General features: G+C 39.4%; 2 non-coding genes across 2 annotated transcripts; one reads left to right on the top strand and one right to left on the bottom strand.

Annotated features, from left to right (window-relative positions):
- Nucleotides 1–496: 496 nt before the first annotated feature.
- LOC145609771 (small nucleolar RNA R71) lies at nt 497–601 on the top strand. The gene has a single exon (XR_014106071.1). It is a non-coding gene; the product is annotated as a small nucleolar RNA R71 (small nucleolar RNA).
- Nucleotides 602–3,137: 2,536 nt separating this feature from the next.
- Nucleotides 3,138–3,243, bottom strand: LOC145609786 (small nucleolar RNA R71). The gene has a single exon (XR_014106079.1). It is a non-coding gene; the product is annotated as a small nucleolar RNA R71 (small nucleolar RNA).
- Nucleotides 3,244–19,975: the final 16,732 nt, after the last annotated feature.

Genomic DNA, 19,975 nt, shown 5'->3' with positions numbered 1-19,975 from the left:
TGTTGGCCCCATTGTTGAGATTGAGATGCAAACTCGGGTGGTGGTTGTCTCCAAGCTACTCCACCACCGCCTCCCCTAAAACCATCTTGCCTTGTGTTATATTCCGCTACATGCTCGGGGCTCAAACCTCCACAATAAAATGTATCATGGTTGGTTCCTCCACAATTTTGACAAAAGAAAGAGTTGACTTGAGAAGAGCTTGCTCTACCACTTGAGCTTGTATTTACACTTGTGTTCAACTTTGAGAGCCCTTTTGTGAGTTTCTCAATTTGATGTTGCAATTATTCGACCTTCTCCAATTCATACATCCCACCTTTCTTCGGTGTACTCCTTCTTCTACCTCCCCAAGAGTAGTTCTTTGCTACCTCCTCAATTGTTGCTTCCACTTGATTTTGAGGGATCTTGATCAATTGTCCACCCGCCCCCGCATCCAAGTTAGCTCTAGACATGGGCTCCAATCCATCGTAGAAAAACCTCATGAGCAATCTTTGATTGTATTCATGGTGAGGACACGCTTCTACCAGCTCTTTGAACCTCTCCCAAGCTTCATTAAGGCTCTCATCCGCTTCTTGTTCAAATGATGCAATCTTCCTTCTCATCTCGGCGGTCTTTTCCTCGGAAATGAACCTCTTCAAGAATGCCTTAACTACCTCCCTCCAAGATGTGAGTGAGTTTGGCTTCACTTGCTTCAACCACTTCTTTGCTCTACCCGAAAGAGATTGTCGAAATAGATGCATCCGGATGTATTCTTGAGAAACTTGGTTGGTTTGAATCATGGCACATAGCTCTAGGAATCTATCAAGGTGCTCTATGGGGTCTTCACTTGTAGAACCCGAAAATTGCTCCGATTGAACCATTCTTGTAAATTGGGGATGAATTGTGATGTTAGTCTCCGTGACGGGTAACAAAATCCCTCCCTTGAGCTCACAATCCTCCGGGTTTCCGAACTCTGATGAGTGACATTTATGGCACTCATTTGGTCCCTTTTTTAATGAATTTTATTTCATTTTATCACTCTCTTCTTTAGTTTTCCTTAGTTTTATTCTAGTTTTCTTCATTTTATGCTTTTTGTAGTTAGTTTCTCTATTTTATGCATTTTCTAATTTACTTGCTATTTTTCCCTTTTACTTGCTTTTTATCCCTTGATTGTAGGTTGTGATTGATTGTCCAAGGATTCCCGAGCTTCCTCTCCATATTTTTCCATTGATTTTCATGCCTAAAGCTTGTGCAAGAAGTCTCAAGTCAAAGGGAGGTCCAAGGAGCATGCTTCAAGGTCTTGTATATGCCTTTCTCATGGCTTATACCCTTCAAGAAATTCAAGGAAGTTCCTGCCTACTTTGTCCTCCATCACCATCATCTAGGATGTGTGCACCGCATGAGCTAGGACGAAGAAGAAGAGAAGGAAGCAGCAGCCTTGTGCAGGTGCACTCGAGGAGTGTGCGGCCGCACATCTGTCGAGTGCGGCCGCACACCAGGTGCGTGCGGGCGCACCTGTCTGGGTGTGTTCCCATGCGCACCATTCTCTCTCCTCCGAGCGCCCGCACCGGCGTGGGTCTATTTTTGGACGACTTTCCCAACTTCCTCTTTGTATTTGATAGTTATTTCTTTCCTTTTATAGAGAGAGAATGATTTTCATTTGGGAGAATTAGATTAGATTAGATTTTAGAGAGAGAAAAACACTAGTTCTTAGCATTTTTAGAGAGAGAAAGTGTGGGTTTGATGATTGATGATTGAAGATTGCTACATTTGATTTGATTTCTATCAAGTTTGTAAGGATTCTTTACTCTTTAATGCAATTTAATGTTTGATTTCATTAGTATTGTTGTTTGATTTGGTTAATTGATAGTTTGATTGATTTTGATTGAATTTGTTGGTTTTAATTTGATTTCAGTTGATGAATTTGGGAATGATGATTAGTTTAGCTTTGATTTTGATGTTCTTCATGGATTGTGAGTAGTTTATTTGCTAGGGTAGTGGTGAAGCATGTATTGATGATGAATTGAGATTAATTTAAGGGAAATTCATTGAGTTGATAATGTGATTAAATTGGTTGATTGATTTTGTGCATGTGTGTGCTTGATTAGGCTTGATCACCCTTGTTATTCACACTAGATTGCATTGTGAGTTCACATTGATACGGACCATTGATTTGTGGCTTACATTTACTCGATTGAGATATCTTGTGATGTTTCCTAGCTAGTGTTTGATGTAGTTGACGCTAATTAGACCTCTAGGAGAATAGCTTGATGTACTCTCTTGGTTGCAATTTCGGTTTTCCCTCACATTGCTTGATTTGATTGGTTGATTCCCCGAGTTGATTGAACTTCATCGTTGATGCATGTGGATCCATTCCCCTAGTGCCTTAGCATTCAATTAGTACTAGCTTTTTGCATTGCCTAGCTTAGCTCTAGTTTCTACCATAAACCCCTACTAGATTTTGGAATAGCTTGACTTAGGCATTGTGCATTCGACCTCCATTCCTTTGGGTTCGACCTTGACTTACCACTACACTTCATAGGGGTTAGTTGAGTTACAAATTTTGTTTGATTGGGTGGGGCGGTAGCCCAACGACCTACCGTTCTTCATTCCATCATAATGGCGCCGTTGCCGGGGAATGGTGCTTTGAGTGCATGTTGTTGTTGAGTCTATTCCACTCTATTTGCAAAATACAAAAAGATTTTACACTTTAGGCTACACTTGTAGCCGTGCTACTAATATTTTCTTTGAGTTTTGTGTGCATAGATCCCAAGCCATGGGAGGTAATTCAAGAGTTGCCTTGAAGGAACTTGGAGTGTCCGGTGCATATAGGTATGAGAGCGACATAGCTCCACCTACAACACCGAAAATCGACTTTGAAATTCGGCCGGAAATGATCACCCTAATTGAGAGGAGACAATATAGTGGGGCTAAGAACGAGAGCCCATTGAACCATCTTAAGGAGTTTGAAAAATATTGTAACACAATCAAGGTCAATGGAGTATCTCAAGAGATTATCCGTCTTAAGTTGTTCCCTTTCTCTCTCATAGGAAGATCTTTGGAATGGCTAGATAAGGAAGTGAAGCCCAATTCTTTGAGAACTTGGGATGATGTAACCAAAGCTTTCTTGTTCCGTTTCTATCCTCAAAAGAAGACGGCGGAGGCAAGAGCTTTAATTCAAGGGTTCAAGCAAAAGCCAAATGAAAGTCTCTATGAAGCATGGAAATGATTTAAGGATTATCAAAGGGAGTGTCCACACCATGGGATTCCTACCTATCAAATCATACATATCTTCTATGGTGGGTTGAGTTCTCATGGGAGAGCAAGTTTGGATGCCGGAGCCGGAGTCCCAATCATGAACAAAACGGAAGAAGAAGTGGTTGATGCAATTGATGAAGTGGTTCGTCATTACATGAATTGGCAAGAAGCGGAGAGAGAACCAACAAGCAAAGGTTACTCAATCGAACAACTTAGTGCCATCAATGATTTGACTACTTTGATTGCAGATTTGGGGGAAGAACTTATGTCTCTCAAAGAAAAGCTTGAGAAGCCCCCTTCCCAAGCTCCAATTCTTCCCTCCCAAATTAAGGAGAGAGGTACATCTTCTCACTCTAACTCCAATCTTTCTTCTTGTTGCATGATTGTGGAATGTTGGCCTTGTGAATTATGTGGAATGAATGATCATAATGCTTCTATGTGCCCAAATGTTTCTTGTAGTGAATGTGCTGGAAATGAAATGGAACATGTGAATTATATCAATAATCATGATTGTGAACCTAGAATTGATGTTTAAAGGAATGTTGGAAATAGGAATTATCATATGAATCATGATGATTATAACCAAAATGGAGGTTGTAGAAATCACGGATACCAAGGGATTCATGGTAACTATAACCATCATGGTTGTAATGGTCATGGTCATGGCCATAGACATGGGGATCATAATCAAGGTTATGATAACCATGGTCAACAAAGGAGCCAAAATCAAACTAGGGGTAATTGGAATAATCAAACTAGGGGATATTTTCAAGCAAATTTTCAAAGTGGTTCCCCAATTGATTTAGTTCCAAATGCTCAAAGTTCAAGTGATAATTCCTATGATCAATCATTTTCTTCTAGGGAATTTTTGGAAAGTGTCATTGAGAAACAAGCCAAAACTTTGGAAATGTGTATGGTTTTGAATGAAGAGAAGTTTAATTACATGTTGGCATATAACAAGGATTTGAGTGAAAAACTTTCTCAATTGACTAGTGTGTTCAAGGGATATGCAAACTCTTCTTCTTTAACTCCACCTAGCCTAGATTCTAGGAACCCTATGGATGCCATTGTTACTAGAAGTGGTAAGGTCCTTGAGGGAGGTGTGCCTAAGAAGAGTGTTGCTAGTGAGAGCACTAGTAAGAATCCCATTGAAGTCGAAGGTGATGAATGTCCTTTGAGTGAAAATGTTGATGAGGAACAAGTAGAGAAGGTGATAGAGAAAGAAAAAGAGAAAGAGGTTTGCAAACCAAGGCTTCCCTATCCCCATTGATATAATAGATATAAGTTGGATGAGCAATTTGGGAAATTTGTAGAGATGCTTAAGAAACTTCATCTAACTCTTCCTTTCACCGATGTTGTTGAACAAATGCCAAACTATGCTAAGTTCCTTAAGGAGATTTTGAGTGGAAAAAGGACTTGTGATATGATGGAGACCATTAGCCTTACCGAGCATTGTAGTGCAATTATCATGAACAAGATGCCTCCTAAGTTGAAGGATCCCGGAAATTTTTCCATCCCTTGTGCCATTAACAAGACCCAAATTGATAATGCCTTATGTGACTTAGGAGCTAGTGTTAGCCTTATGCCATATTCGGTTTATCAAAGATTAGGTCTAGGAGAAATTCTACCTTCCAAGATTACTTTGCAATTAGCCGATAGGTCGATGAAGATTCCTAAGGGAAAGGTAGAAGATGTGCCTTTAAGGGTTGGGAAATTTATTATTCCGGTTGATTTTGTAGTGTTGGATATGGATGAAGATGCTACAATACCTATCATCTTAGGTAGACCTTTCCTTGCTACATCGGGGGCTATGATAGATGTTAAAAGTGCTAAGATTTCTCTTAAGATTGGAGAGGAGGTAGTTGAATTTGATTTGAATGAAGGAATGAAATATCCCTCTTCTTCTTTTGAGAATTTCATGAGAGTTGAAGTGCTTGATAATATTGTGAATTCCATGCATGAGCACTTGCTCACATCTAATGATCCTCTTGAGTGTATCTTGTTGAATAAGGAAAAGATAGGTATCCCAAGCAAGGAAGTGCAATTGTATGAAGATTTGCTTGATGGAGACAATATAGGGAGTGAAGAAGAAACTTGTATGGGGATATCAAGTCAAGATGCTTTGCAAGTGGCCTCAACCAAAGAAGGTAAAGGTGTTCCCATGGTAGAGCTCAAACCTCTACCATCACACCTTAGGTATGAATTCTTAGGCCCTAATTCTACATATCCCGTTATTGTTAGTGCATCCTTGAGTGAGAGCCAAGCTCAAGCGTGATGTGGTGTTTTCAGAAAGCACTAAGGTGCTTTGGGGTACACAATTGATGATCTTAAAGGTATAAGCCCCGCCTTGTGTACACACCACGACATAACACTTGAGGAGGGCACCCTACCTTCTATTGAACAACAAAGGAAGCTACATCCCCAAATGGGAGAAGTAGTTAAGAAAGAGATCACCAAGATTTTGGATGCGGGAATCATATTCCCCATTTCAAGCTCAAGGTGGGTCTCCCCCGTGCATGTCGTTCCTAAAAAGGGGGGTATGACCTTAGTAGAGAATGAGAAAGGTGAACTCATTCCAACTAGAACGGTCACCGATTGGAGGATGTGTATAGACTATAGACGTCTAAACACATCAACCAAAAAGGATCACTTCCCTCTCCCTTTTATTGACCAAATGCTTGAAAGGTTGACTAGGCACGAATTCTATTGCTTCCTTGATGGATATTCGGAATTCTTTTAAATTCCTATTCATCCCGAGGATCAAGAAAAGACAACCTTCACATGCCCCTATGGTACTTTTGCATATAGAAGAATGCCCTTTGGATTGTGTAATGCTCCGGCGACCTTTCAAAGGTGTATAATGAGCATTTTTGGGGACATGCTTGAAGAGGAAATGGAAGTTTTCATGGATGATTTTTCCGTGGGAGGTGTTTCATTTGAGGATTACCTCAAAAATCTTGAAAAATGTCTTGAGAGATGTGAAAAGGTCAATTTGGTGCTTAATTGGGAAAAATTCCACTTTATGGTGGAATAAGGGATTGTTCTAGGCCATAAGATTTCTCATAAAGGCATTGAAGTTGACAAAGCTAAGATTGAGGTGATAGAGAAGTTGCCTCCTCCGGTCAATGTGAAAGGGGTAAGATCGTTATTGGGTCATGCCGGATTTTATAGAAGGTTTATCAAAGACTTTTCTCTCATTGCTAGGCCCTTAAATGATCTTCTCCAAAAAGATGTTGATTTTGTCTTTGATGATGCTTGTTTGGAAGCTTTTAATAGATTGAAGAAAGCTTTGACTTCTACTTCTATTGTCCAAGCCCCTAGATGGGATTTGCCATTTGAGCTTATGTGTGATGCAAGTGATACGGCCATAGGAGGTGTGTTGGGTCAAAGAATCGTCAAAAAGCTCCATGTCATCTATTATATGTCAAAGACCCTCAATGGTGCTCAAAGAAATTACACAACAACGGAAAAGGAATTCTTGGCTATTGTTCATTCTTTTGAGAAATTCCGTTATTATTTGTTGGGGTCTAAGACTATAGTCTTCACCGATCATGCGGCTTTGAAGTATCTCTTTGGAAAAAAGGAATCCAAACCGAGGTTGATTCGTTGGGTCCTTGAGCTTCAATCTTTTGATCTTGAGATCCGGGATAAAAAAGGTGCGGAAAATGTTGTTGCGGATCATTTGTCTAGACTTGAGGATTTTCAAGTTCAAGATGATGGGTCTCCTATAGAGGACCGGATGTTGGATGATTCATTATATGTTATCAATGTGAAGGAGCTCCCTTGGTTTGCCGATTTGGTGAATTTTCTTGCTTGTGGGGAGTTCCCTCCTTCCTTTTCCAACAATCAAAGGAGGAAGCTCAAGAGAGAAGCTAGGCACTATGTTTGGGATGAGCCAATCTTGTACAAAATAGGTGTGGATGGATTGTTGCGCCGGTGTGTGCCAAATGAGGAAATACCAAATGTTTTGAAGATATGCCACTCGGATCCTAGTGGTGGTCATATGGGTGTTTCAAGAACGGCCTCTAAGGTGCTTCAATGTGGATAATGGTGGCCTAACCTCTTCAAGAATGCTTGGGAGTATGTCAAAAGTTGTGACCAATGCCAAAGGACCGGGAATATTTCAAGAAGGAATGAGATGCCCCAACAACTAATACTTGAGTTGGAAATATTTGATGTTTGGGGTATAGATTTTATGGGTCCTTTTCCATCTTCTTATGGGAATCAATATATTCTTGTTGCCGTTGATTATGTGTCAAAGTGGGTGGAAGCCATTGCTTCTCCAACTAATGACCATAAAGTGGTGATGAAATTGTTCAAAAAGATAATATTCCCTAGGTTTGGCATCCCCAAAGCGGTCATAAGTGATAATGGCTCCCATTTTGTGCACTATGCTTTCCGGAAGATGTTGAAGAACCATGTAGTGAACCAAAGATTTGGTCTTCCTTATCATCCTCAAACCAATGGGCAAGTTGAGGTATCAAATCGTCAAATTAAGTTGATTCTTGAGAAGACGGTTGCAAGGAGTAGGAAAGATTGGGCAAACAAGCTAGATGATGCCTTGTGGGCATATAGAACGGCTTTCAAGACTCCTATTGGTACCACTCCTTATCGCTTGGTTATGGGAAGTCTTGTCACCTTCCGGTTGAGCTTGAGCACCGCACTCATTGGGCTATTAAGAAGATCAATTTTGATTTAGCTAGTGCGGGTGAGCAACGTTAGTTGGACCTACATGAGTTAGAAGAGCTTCGGTTGGATGCGTATGATTGTGCTAGCTTGTATAAAGCTAGAACTAAGGAGGTGCATGATAAGCTCATTGAGAAGAAAGAGTTTGTTCCGGGGGATAAGGTGCTCCTTTTCAATTCCAAAATAAGGCTTTTCCCCGGAAAACTGATGTCTCATTGGACCGGTCCTTTTGTTGTTCAAGAGGTGTTCTCAAATCGCTCCATTGAAATTTCTCCTTTAGATTTTTCGAGGACTTTTAAGGTCAACGGACATAGGCTCAAGCGGTATTATGATGGAGTATTTGTGGGGGTCATCCATGATATGAATCTCTATGATCCACCTTGAAAGAGGTGGAGGATATCTAGCTTAAGACTCTAAAATAAGCGCTTCACGGGAGGCAACCCGTGTTTTCTAACTTTTTCTTCCTCTTTCTTTTGGTTTTTCTTTGTGTTTTGATGGTATTTTTGTGGTTTAATCTTGTTGTGTTAGATGTTGTAGGTTGGTTTGAGTTGATTTCCAACAATTTTGATGCCAATTTTGAGGTAAACTTGTCCGAATTCCTAAGTTGGAAAAGTGGGTAAGTATGGAGGATGGTGAGTATTTGTGTTTATTTTCATGATTTTCATGTTTTTCACTCTCCAATATGAAGTGTAGCTACTGCCTATATGGTTCCCCATGACCATCATAGGGGGTGTGCGCACTAGATGAGGGAGGAAGAAACTCGGAAATAAGCTCCAGTTTTTGTGCACCCGCACATCAGCGATGTGCGGCCGCACACGAGCTCTGTGCGGGCGCACATCTCCCATGTGCGGCCGCACCTAGCTGGGTGTACGAGGGGTTTGTTTCCCTCCTCTTTTAACCCGATTTTCCTTCTCTCTCTCTCTCTCCTACTTCATTCTACTTCCTTCATAGATCTATTGGGGTTGCTCATAGTTATACTTCATCTTCATCATATTGTTTTTCATCTTTCTACATTAAAATCTCCATAATTCTCACTACTTTGTTACCCAAGTCTTCATTCTACATCTTTAAAGGTAATTTTCTCACTCCTAGTTTGAAATTTTTGGGTACTTTTCAATTGGAACTTGTTGGTATGATTGTTGGAGATATTTATGTGTAGTAGTGTTTTTCTTGCTTAAATCTTGTGATTTCCTATCAATTGAGAGTATAATTGCATGTTTTATGTGATAAAGTTTCAATTTTTATACCTCATGAGAATTTGAGCATGACTAGTACTACCCTCACTCTCACCACCATTACTACCACTACTTGTTCTAATGTTGATGACTATGGAAATGTTGATGTTGGTTTTGTGAAATTTAATTATGATGATGATATTATTTGAGCATATTATGAATTTTGGCATGAATCTTGTTGGATTTTCATATGATTAGTTTTTGGGTATTTTGTTGATGTTGATGGTGATAATGGAGATAATGGTTTGTTGGTAGTATGGTAAATTGTTGCTTTTATTAATTGTGATTTGGGGTAATATTTGTGTCAATTGCGATGCTTTGATTATGCATTATTCAACTCTATTGAATTTTTTCTTAACTGATGGAATATTGTACACTTTATTTTTCCCCATATTCATGATTGATTTTTGGCATACTATTCCTATTTTTGAAGCCATTCTCTTTGTCCATTATTTTGTAGATGGGTGGTTCAAGGCAAGCAAAGCGCACCAAGGGTACAAATTCAAGAAGAACTATTGATCCACCTTCCACCATCAAAGAAACATATGGCATCAAGTTTAAGGTCCAAAAGCATTGGGACCGATTCGAGAGTCTATCATCAAGGAAATTATATTCTACGAGATTTTATGATCATGACACCACTACTCTTCTAGGGATCGACGATGATGTCCGATTGTTAGCAAGGAATTTGGGCCTTGAGCAATTCGTCGATCTTAGTGCTCCCACATTTGCAAGGGTCACATATGAATTTCTATCATCTCTCGATGTGCACAAGAGTAGCAACGACAATGAATGACCAACACTATCTTTCCAAGTGTTCAATGACGATTATTCTATTCCTCTTTCATCCCTAAACAAGATGTTCCATTTTCCGGAGCCCATCGAGGGAGTGCCTTTGATTTATCCGGCCTATGAAACTCTTCATCACGACCATAAGTACGATGAGGATGATTGGTGGGATAGCATTTCTATTGAAGACGCTTATTGTGCTCAATCTTCAAAATCGGCCTCAATAGTCCATGGTGCGATGCGCTATTTTAGCCGCATCCTTACTTATGCATTTTTCTCCAAGGAATCTCTAGGAGCCATGTCTCAAGAACAATTAAGTTGGCTATGGTTGGCTAGTCGACCCAAGGATGATGAAGTGGAAGTGATCGACTTTGCAAGGCACTTGCTCGACCGTTTCATCGACATTAGGGACGGCTTCTATCTCTCGGGGAGCATACAAATAGGGGGTATGATTACCATCATTGTGTTGTCACGTAACAAAAAGTATGCATCCAAGATTGGGGATCTTAAGGAGATTAAGGACCCAAGAGAGAAGTCTTCATCTTGCTTGTTGGGCACGTTTGCCTTGATCAACCAAAAGTTCATTGAGCGCACCATCATGGATGATTTGTTCATTTGGAAAGTATCGAGGACTATCGATTGGTGCCTTATCCCCTACGAAGGATCTATGGTGAGGGACAAAAATTCATCCTACTCTTGGAAGCCGCCCAAGAGAGATATTCCAAGTTCTTTTCGTCGGGTTTCCATGCCTTCTTCGGGAAATGCTCATCCAAGGTCTAAGGCCTCATCATCTAAGGGAGGTAACCCTAGTACTTCTTCTCCTACTCCTCTTTCTCCTTCATCTCCTTCCTTGCATGACTTGTCTAGCTTGCATGAAAAGATTGATGCCCTTACTTTTGCCTTGTCTTCTTCTTCTTCTATGGGGAATGGTTGTTTTGAGGGTAGCTATGATTATCATGCTAGGAGGGTGTATGACTATCATGTTTCTAGGGGGGATATTGAGCCTTATGTGAACTACCCGTACCTCCCGGTCAAAGAGGGGCCTATCTCACAGTGGGAGCCTTTTGACAAGGCGGTGGGGCCCCGTCTCTGCTATCCCTATTGGGAGGGCCCACATGTGGCACCTAGTGCCATTCGTGGGACCTCTAGAGGGGATTATGATTACAAGAGGCCGGGAGGGTGTGACTGGACTTATGACCCAGCTAACCCTGCTCCTTTCCCTTCCCCTGAGACTGAGGGAAGGTGGGGTCGTTCGAGCCCCCCTGTTTTGGATGATTGGTCTGAGTATTTTGCTGCTGATGCCCTTAGGAGGTTAGGTAGGGCTAAAGGGAAGGAGGTTGTTTCTATGGGTGGGGGGAGCTCTAGTTCTACCCCCTACTTTAGTGCCGATTGAGCCATGTTGGCTACCCCTCTCCGTATGCATGTTTTATGATTGTGTTTCATGTTTGCCCTATGGTTGGGTTTAGCTTGGGGGAGGGGTAGCTCATTTTTAGCTTGGGGGAGTTGGTTTAGGTTGGTTGTGGTTTGCATGTCCTCCTCCTTGCTAGTGGTTCATTTAGCATTATTCCTTCTTAGCCTCCATGTCCTCTGTCTGATCTGATGTCTCTGTGATGTTTTATCTGCTGATTTCTCTGATGATGACTTACTCTGTTCCCTATTGATCTGCTCTGCTGTTATTCTGACGATTCTTGTTGTGATGATGTTTCCTGATGTTTCACTGTCTCTGATATATATTTTTCATTTACTGTCATTATGCTGCCGAATTTTTTGGCTGATTTCATTTGGAAGTTACTGACAATTTTCTTTGTATATAGATTCTTTTATTTTCTTTTTCTCACTTGGTTTCTTGAAGAAGCTTTTGTTTATGGAATGCAACGGGGTGGTTTCTACTTGCTTCGTTTATTTTTGCTAAGCTTGGAAGCCCGGTGAGATCTTTCTTATTTTTCTCTTTATTTTTCTTGGTTGCATGGAATAGGATTAGTTTAGGGGAAGTTGAAAGGTTCGAGGATGGATGCTTGTTAACAAGTAATGTGTTTGGGATCGATGAGGTTGATGTCGATCGATCACTTGTTTGACGATTGGGATTCTTATGTGTTTAACTTGCTTTCTAGTCCTTTTCATACTATTTCTCCTATAGTTCCTTTTCTATGTCTCCATTTCTTCACTTTTACTTTCCTTTATTTTTCTTTTCATTTTTATGTGATTTTGAGGCATTATTTTTCATTTTTCTTATGAAATGAACTTTGTACTTTTGACTTGTCTTTTGCATGATTTTCTTCCTAGGTTGTAATGGTATGCACGGTTGGAGACTATGTTCGGTTGACTCTAGGATAGGTGTATGCTAGGGTAGTTGGTTTAAACTAGGAGGATCATGAAGCCAGATTCTACTTGTTTGTGGCATGTTGGTAGTTGCTCCCTATAGTCAATTTGACACCACTAGTGAGTTTTTGCCACAACCTTGTGAGGTTACTTGTTTTTCTAGCCTTCAACATTTCTTGTATGAGCGGCGTGGATCCTTGACTATGCATACCTAATCTAATAAAGCTTGATGTATGATTCTCAAACCCGAGACCGAACTATCTAGGGAGAAAAAAGGCACCTTTTTCGGGGTGGTATTTTTCATTTTTAGGATAGCTTTATTCATTTTTGTTATTTTTGGGTTTACATTTGCCTTCTTGCAACCATTTGAGCCGTATATCTTCTTTTCAAGCCACATCTTTAGATCTTTGGCCTTTTGTTTCATTTTCTTTCTTTTCTTGGTTTTTGTGAAGCAATTGATCATTCTTGATGGAGTTTGTGGTGGAGAAGTTGGAATGTTTGGTTCTTATGATAGCAAGATTGTGTTATATCTTCTTTGTAAATAATGGCAAATGAGTATTAGTAAACGTCGTCCTACATTATAAAAGGCATGGACAAATAAGTGCAAATTCGAAAAAGTCGTCCAAAGTTAAAAGAGGCAAGGACAAAGCATTATTGAAAAAGAAACAAAAAAAAAAGTGTGAAAAATATAAAATTCCAAAAATGTTTTGATGTGAGTTTTCTCCCTTTTTGAGCATTGAGGACAATGCTCCATTTAAGCTTGGGGGGAAGCGTTCTCACGCTTTTTGTGTATATATTTGTGGTTTATAGCTTTAAATAAGCTTGGGGGTGTTGTTGTTTTTGTTTGGTGATTACTCGGTTTTGATGTAAAGAAATGCGCAATCTTTGCTTCACAATTTAGGAAAACCACCAAATTTCAAATTTTTAGCCTACCTTCACCCTTATTGCCTTACGTTACAACCTTGGGGAAAGACCTTTCGACCTAGATAGTTGAGTCACTATTCGGGGGAGGGCATCATGGGTCATTGCCTAAGGAGAGGGGATGCATAGTCAAGATTGTCGAGTAGCCTAAAAATAATTCTTTTTCCGGTTCCTTCGAGGAATCATTGGGACACTCACTAAGGGGAGATTTGAGACTAGTGGGGAGAACGCGGTAAGATTGTTTGGGATGAACGTGGATTGTGATGACTAGTTCCTATGCCTAGCATACCCTATGTTTCAATCAACCTTGGATATCTTGAAAAGTGCATACCTTAACTACTTGAGAAAGATTGTCATTCATTTGCATTATAGTCTTTATGTTAGTTCATTTCGCAAAGGTTTGTTTTCATTTTATTCTCCTTTCTTTTTATGGTTTGCCTCATTGATGTTTGGTGGAGTGTTATGGGTTAAACTCTTAGGATACCCTTACGAGACCTCACTCGTCCTCATAGGCGACTTTGGGGTTTAAAGGGCTTGTTGTAGCTAAAAGCAACCATGATTCCTACGACAGTAAGTCTTAGTGTATATTCTTATCTTGAGTCTTTCTTTTTCATTTTCAATAAAATTTTCATCCTTTATCTTTCTTGCTTTGTTTTGCTCGAGGACGAGCAAAAGTTTAGCTTGGGGGAATTTGATGAGTGACATTTATGGCACTCATTTGGTCCCTTTTTGGATGAATTTTATTTCATTTTATTACTCTCTTCTTTAGTTTTCCTTAGTTTTATTCTAGTTTTCTTCATTTTATGCTTTTTGTAGTTAGTTTCTCTATTTTATGCATTTTCTAGTTTACTTGCTATTTTTCCCTTTTACTTGCTTTTTATCCCTTGTTTGTAGGTTGTGATTGATTGTCCAAGGATTCCAGAGCTTCCTCTCCATAGTTTTCCATTGATTTTCATGCCTAAAGCTTGTGCAAGAAGTCTCAAGTCAAAGGGAGATCCAAGAAGCATGCTTCAAGGTCTTGTATATGCCTTTCTCATGACTTATACCCTTCAAGAAATTCAAGGAAGTTCCTGCCTACTTTGTCCTCCATCACCATTATCTAGGATGTGTGCACCGCATGAGCTAGGACGAAGAATAAGAGAAGGAAGCAGCAGCCTTGTGCGGGCGCACTCGAGGAGTGTGCGGCCGCACATCTGTCGAGTGCGGCCGCACACCAGGTGCATGTGGGCGTACCTGTCTGGGTGTGTTCCCGTGCGCACCATTCTCTCTCCTCCGAGCGCCCGCACCGGCGTGGGTCTATTTTTGGACGACTTTCCCAACTTCCTCTTTGTATTTGATAGTTATTTCTTTCCTTTTATAGAGAGAGAATGATTTTCATTAGGGAGAATTAGATTAGATTAGATTTTAGAGAGAGAAAAACACTAGTTCTTAGCATTTTTAGAGAGAGAATGTGTGGGTTTGATGATTGATGATTGAAGATTGCTACATTTGATTTGATTTCTATCAAGTTTGTAAGGATTCTTTACTCTTTAATGCAATTTAATGTTTGATCTCATTAGTATTGTTGTTTGATTTGGTTAATTGATAGTTTGATTGATTTTGATTGAATTTGTTGGTTTAAATTTGATTTCAATTGATGAATTTGGGAATGATGATTAGTTTAGCTTTGATTTTGATGCTCTTCATGGATTGTGAGTAGTTTATTTGCTAGGGTAGTGGTGAAGCATGTATTGATGATGAATTGAGATTAATTTGGGGGAAATTCATTGAGTTGATAATGTTATTAAATTGGTTGATTGATTTTGTGCATGTGTGTGCTTGATTAGGCTTGATCACCCTTGTTATTCACACTAGATTGCATTGTGAGTTCACATTGATACGGACCATTGATTTGTTGTTTACATTTACTCGATTGAGATATCTTGTGATGTTTCCTAGCTAGTGTTTGATGTAGTTGACGCTAATTAGACCTCTAGGAGAATAGTTTGATGTACTCTCTTGGTTGCAATTTCGGTTTTCCCTCACATTGCTTAACTTGATTGGTTGATTCCCCAAGTTGATTGAACTTCATCGTTGATGCATGTGGATCCATTCCCCTAGTGCCTTAGCATTCAATTAGTACTAGCTTTTTGCATTGCCTAGCTTAGCTCTAGTTTCTACCATAAACCCCTACTAGATTTCGGAATAGCTTGACTTAGGCATTGTGCATTCGACCTCCATTCCTTTGGGTTCGACCTTGACTTACCACTACACTTCATAGGGGTTAGTTGAGTTACAAATTTTGTTTGATTGGGTGGGGCGGTAGCCCAACGACCTAATGTTCTTCATCCCATCAAACTCACAAAATAAAACATCATCCTCTTGTCCCGCCATTGATTCACTTTGCGAACTAGAAGAGTAAGAATCTATCCCACTATCAATTATAGCACCAAGTCCTCTTCCTTCTTCTTGAAAAAGTCTATGGATTTGTCTTAGAGTTCGGTTGATTTCTTGGTCGATATGATGTGTGGGTGGTCCTTGAGATCTTCTAAGCATTCACCAAAGCTAAGCAAACAATTAGCAATGACAAGTAAGATAAAACAAAACAAAACAAATAAGAAAGCAATTAAAATTACTCTAACAAAAGCAAAAATAGACACTAGACAAGCCACTTCCCCGGCAACGGCGCCAAAATTTGATAGGGCTAGGATAGGTCGTTAAACTATTAACCCTAATCAAATTAACTATTTATAAAACCTAGACCTCACACTAAACTAGTTAGTGGCAAGAAAGGGTCGATCCACTGAGGATGCTTTCTCATTTAATATCAAAATCACCATGCAAGAGTAAGAAAGGGGGTATATTTTGTTGGAATTTGGAAAGTAGACACTAGAACTATAAATAAACAAGTAAAAGGGCGATTAAATCAAGGTATAACAACGCTAGGGATTAGGGGGTTTCAAACATGATTAGAATGAAGGAAAATAATGATAAGTATCATGATTAACATGCCAAAGAATATAAAATTCTACCTAAACAATTCATTTCCATTAAATAGTTTAGGCAAACAAATGAAAGTGGTCTAAGCTAATTAGGATCATTTTCATGCATCCCATTAGGCACAAGCTAACCAAAGAATAAAGAGGCACAATACATGAAACTCTATTTTAACAACTCATTCTCATGCAATCATTAAAATAGAGGTAATCTAAATCTAGTTCAAATCATTTTCATGCATTTAAACTAGAAGGTAATCAAATAAAGTGCTACAATAATCTCAAGCCAATAAAAATCATATCTTTCATCAATTTAAGTCATTCAATCAAACCACTATCGTCATTCATCCATCATTCAATACATATTTTACACCCCGTTCCCTAGCTAAGAGATTAGCCTAGAAAAGGGGGACTAGACATGATAACAAAACTAAATGAAAACACAATAAACATGAAAGCAAACATGATCAAATACAATGAAAATACCAAAAATATATTAACCACAAAATATACAAAAATAAACAACTAGAATGCAAATAAACCAAGCTAAGAGAAAGGATAAGAGATTACTAAAGAGGCAATAAATGAAAGATGAAAACTTGCAAGTTGCTTGATTGATTGAAATGAAACTTGAGCCAAAGTTGCATACAAGGAGATAACTTGAGTAATACTACACTTTCTCTCTCTAAGATTAGGGTTTAATTGTTTCTAAGATAATGCTAGGTGATCCACTAATTCACCCTACAACCTATATATATAGGTCCACTAAAAAGATACAAGGATTCGAATTAAAAAAAACTGAAATCCAGCGGTGCGCGCCCGCACATAAACACTGCGCGCCCGCATAGCTGCTATGCGTGCGCCCTCTCCGATCTCTGTGCGCCCGCAGATCTGTGGGTACGAAGGAATTAGACCCATGGATGTGCGCCTTCTCCCAGCTACTGCGGGCTCGCACGTGATGAGTGCGCGCCCGCACACATGTCGCACATGTGGCGCGCACAACTCTCTGTTTTGGATCTAATTCTGCTACTATTTCGTGCGTGTTCTCACAGGGCTGCGGGCCCGCACAGTTCAAGGTCGCGCGCCCGGGCATAAGTCGCGTACAAGGCGCACAATTCCTTCTGTTTCTCTTCTGCTCCTAAGGCAATCCTGCGCGTGTTCTCACAGGGGATATGAGATTGAATTGCTCTTCTTCCAATGCCTTGATTCCAACAAAACGAAAACAAAGAAAACAAGGAGAAAGACAAACAAAGAAAAGAAGAACAAAAAGGGGAGAAAAAGGAGGCAAACAAGCTACAAGTGGGAGGAAAAACCCGTAAAATAAGCACTAAATCGTGGCATAAATGCCACTCATCTGTATGCTAGGCATAGGAACTAGACATCACAATCCACGTTTATCCCAAACAATCTTACCGCGTTCTCCCCACTAGTCTCGAATCTCCCCTTAGTAAGCATCCCAATGATTCCTTGAAAGAACCGGAAAAAGAGATTTATTTAGGCTACTCAACAATCTTGACTATGCATCCCCTTTCCTTAGGCAATGACCCATGATTCCCTCCTCCGAATAGTGACTCAACTTTCTAGTTCGAAAGGTATTTCCCCAAGGTTGTAACGTAAGGCATAAAGGGTGAAGGTAGGCTAAAATTTAAAATTTGGCGGTTTTCCTAAAAGATGAAGCAAAAGGGTGATCAATCCTCAACGACACGATCAAGAAATCACCAAACAAAAACAACACCCCCAAGCTTATTCAAAGCTATACTTACAAGAAATATATACAAAAAGCGTAAACGCTTCTCCCCCAAGCTTAAATGAAGCATTGTCCGCAATGCTTAGAAGGAGAAAAGAATACATCAAAATATTTATGGATTTTTCACTTTTTTCAATTTTTTTGTTTTTTTTCATTTGTTAAGCTTTGCATTGTCCTTGTCTTTTTCTAAAATTCGGACGGCTTTTTCAATATTGTACTTATTTGTCCATGTCTTTTATAACTTAGGACAACTTTTACTCATATTCATTTGCCATTATTCACAATGAAGATAAAATCACAAGCTTGCATCAATGGAACCACACATCCCAACTTTATCACCACAAACTCCATCAAGAATGAACAATTGTTTCACAAAAACAAGAAAAGAAAGAAAATGAAACAAAAGGCCAAAGATCTAAAGATGTGGCTTGAAAAGAAGGAAATAGGCTCAAATGGTTGCAAGAAGGCAAATGTAAACCCAAAAACAAAGATGAAACAAACTATCCTAAAAATGAAAAATACCACCCCAAAAAAGGTGCCTTTGTCCTCCCTAGATAGCTCGGTCTCGGGTTTAAGAATCATAAATCAAGCTTTATAGATTAGGTTTGCAATAGTCAAGGATCCACGCCGCTCATACAAAATAGGTTGAAGGCTTGAAAAACAATGAATTGAATCTCACATGGATGTAGGAAAAACTCACTAGTGGTGTCAAATCGACTATAGGGAGCAACTACCAAGCATGCCACAAACAAGTAGAATCTGGCTTCATGATCCTCCTAGTTCAAACCAACTACCCTAGCATACACCTATCCTAGAGTCAACCAAACATAGTCTCAAACCATGCATACCTTTACTTCCTAGGAAAAATTCATGCAAAAGACAAAGTCCAATGTACAAAGTGCAATTCATAAGGAAAACAAAAATGGTGAAAAATAAGCCTCAAAATCAAACCACAAACCAAAACAAGAACAAAGGAAAATAAAATTAAAGGAAAAGAAAAATAAAAGAAAAAGAAAAGAAAAGGAAAGTCATAGATAAAGGAAGAATATGAGAAATGGAAAAAAGAACTAAAAAGCAAGTTAAACACATATATCCCAATCAACATACAAGTGATCTAATGACAACATCGTCAACGATCCCAAACACATTACGTGTTATCAAGCAATCATCCTCGAACCATTCAGCTTCCCTAAACTAATCCTAATCTATGCATCCAAAGAAAATAAAGAGAAAAATTAGAAAGGTCTCACCGGGCTATCCATGCTTCGCATAATAAAGAAAGGCGATAAAAAGAACCACCTTCGTTGCGTTCCAAGATCGTAAGCATCATCAAAAAGCCAGTGAGAAAAAGAAAAGAAAAAGAAGCTATAAACAAAGAAAATGGTTAGTAACTTCAAAACAAAAAGAAAGAAACTACAAAATAAAACAAAACTAAGCTAACAAAGACTATAAACAACTAAGCAAAAACCAAAACTAAACTAATAAAGACTAAAAGAAAGGTAAAAAAAATCTAAGAAAGCAATTAAACAACTAGCTAACTAAAGAAACTAAACTACAAGATTTGGATTCATGGGATTAGGATCAAAGGGTTTTGGATATAAAGGATTTGGATTCATGGGAGTGAGGTGCAACAACATCATCACAAAGAAAGCATCACAACAACAATAGCAAATCAAGCTCATAGGGCTAGCAACAAGCACCAAAAGGACTAGATACCAAGAAAGAAAACCATCAAGCAAGAGGCAAATAGATTATAAGGCATGCAACAACAACAAATATTGGCAACCGAGATACAAAAGAAGTTACCCCAAGCTAAACATGAATACATCTCAACATCCCAACATCACAAAGCAAGCACATAAAAACATAAGGGATGGATAGGTAAAAAGCACAAAAAGAGAGGGAACTAATGATCACCACCACCACTACCACTCTGCCCGGCCTCGTTGGAATCATTGTTGCCCATGTAGTCACCGAAGGTTGGGGGTGAATATGGAGTCCAACCTCTGGTGAACCCCTCGGGCCAACCATAATGCCTCTTGAAGTTATCTTGTTGCCAAGGGGCAAGA

The sequence above is a fragment of the Chenopodium album genome, chromosome 23 (genome assembly GCF_948465745.1).
Source record: "Chenopodium album chromosome 23, dcCheAlbu1.1, whole genome shotgun sequence".
NCBI lineage: Eukaryota > Viridiplantae > Streptophyta > Magnoliopsida > Caryophyllales > Amaranthaceae > Chenopodium > Chenopodium album.
The sequence above is the reverse complement of the archived record's forward strand: the minus strand, read 5'-3'. Positions and strand labels throughout refer to the sequence as shown.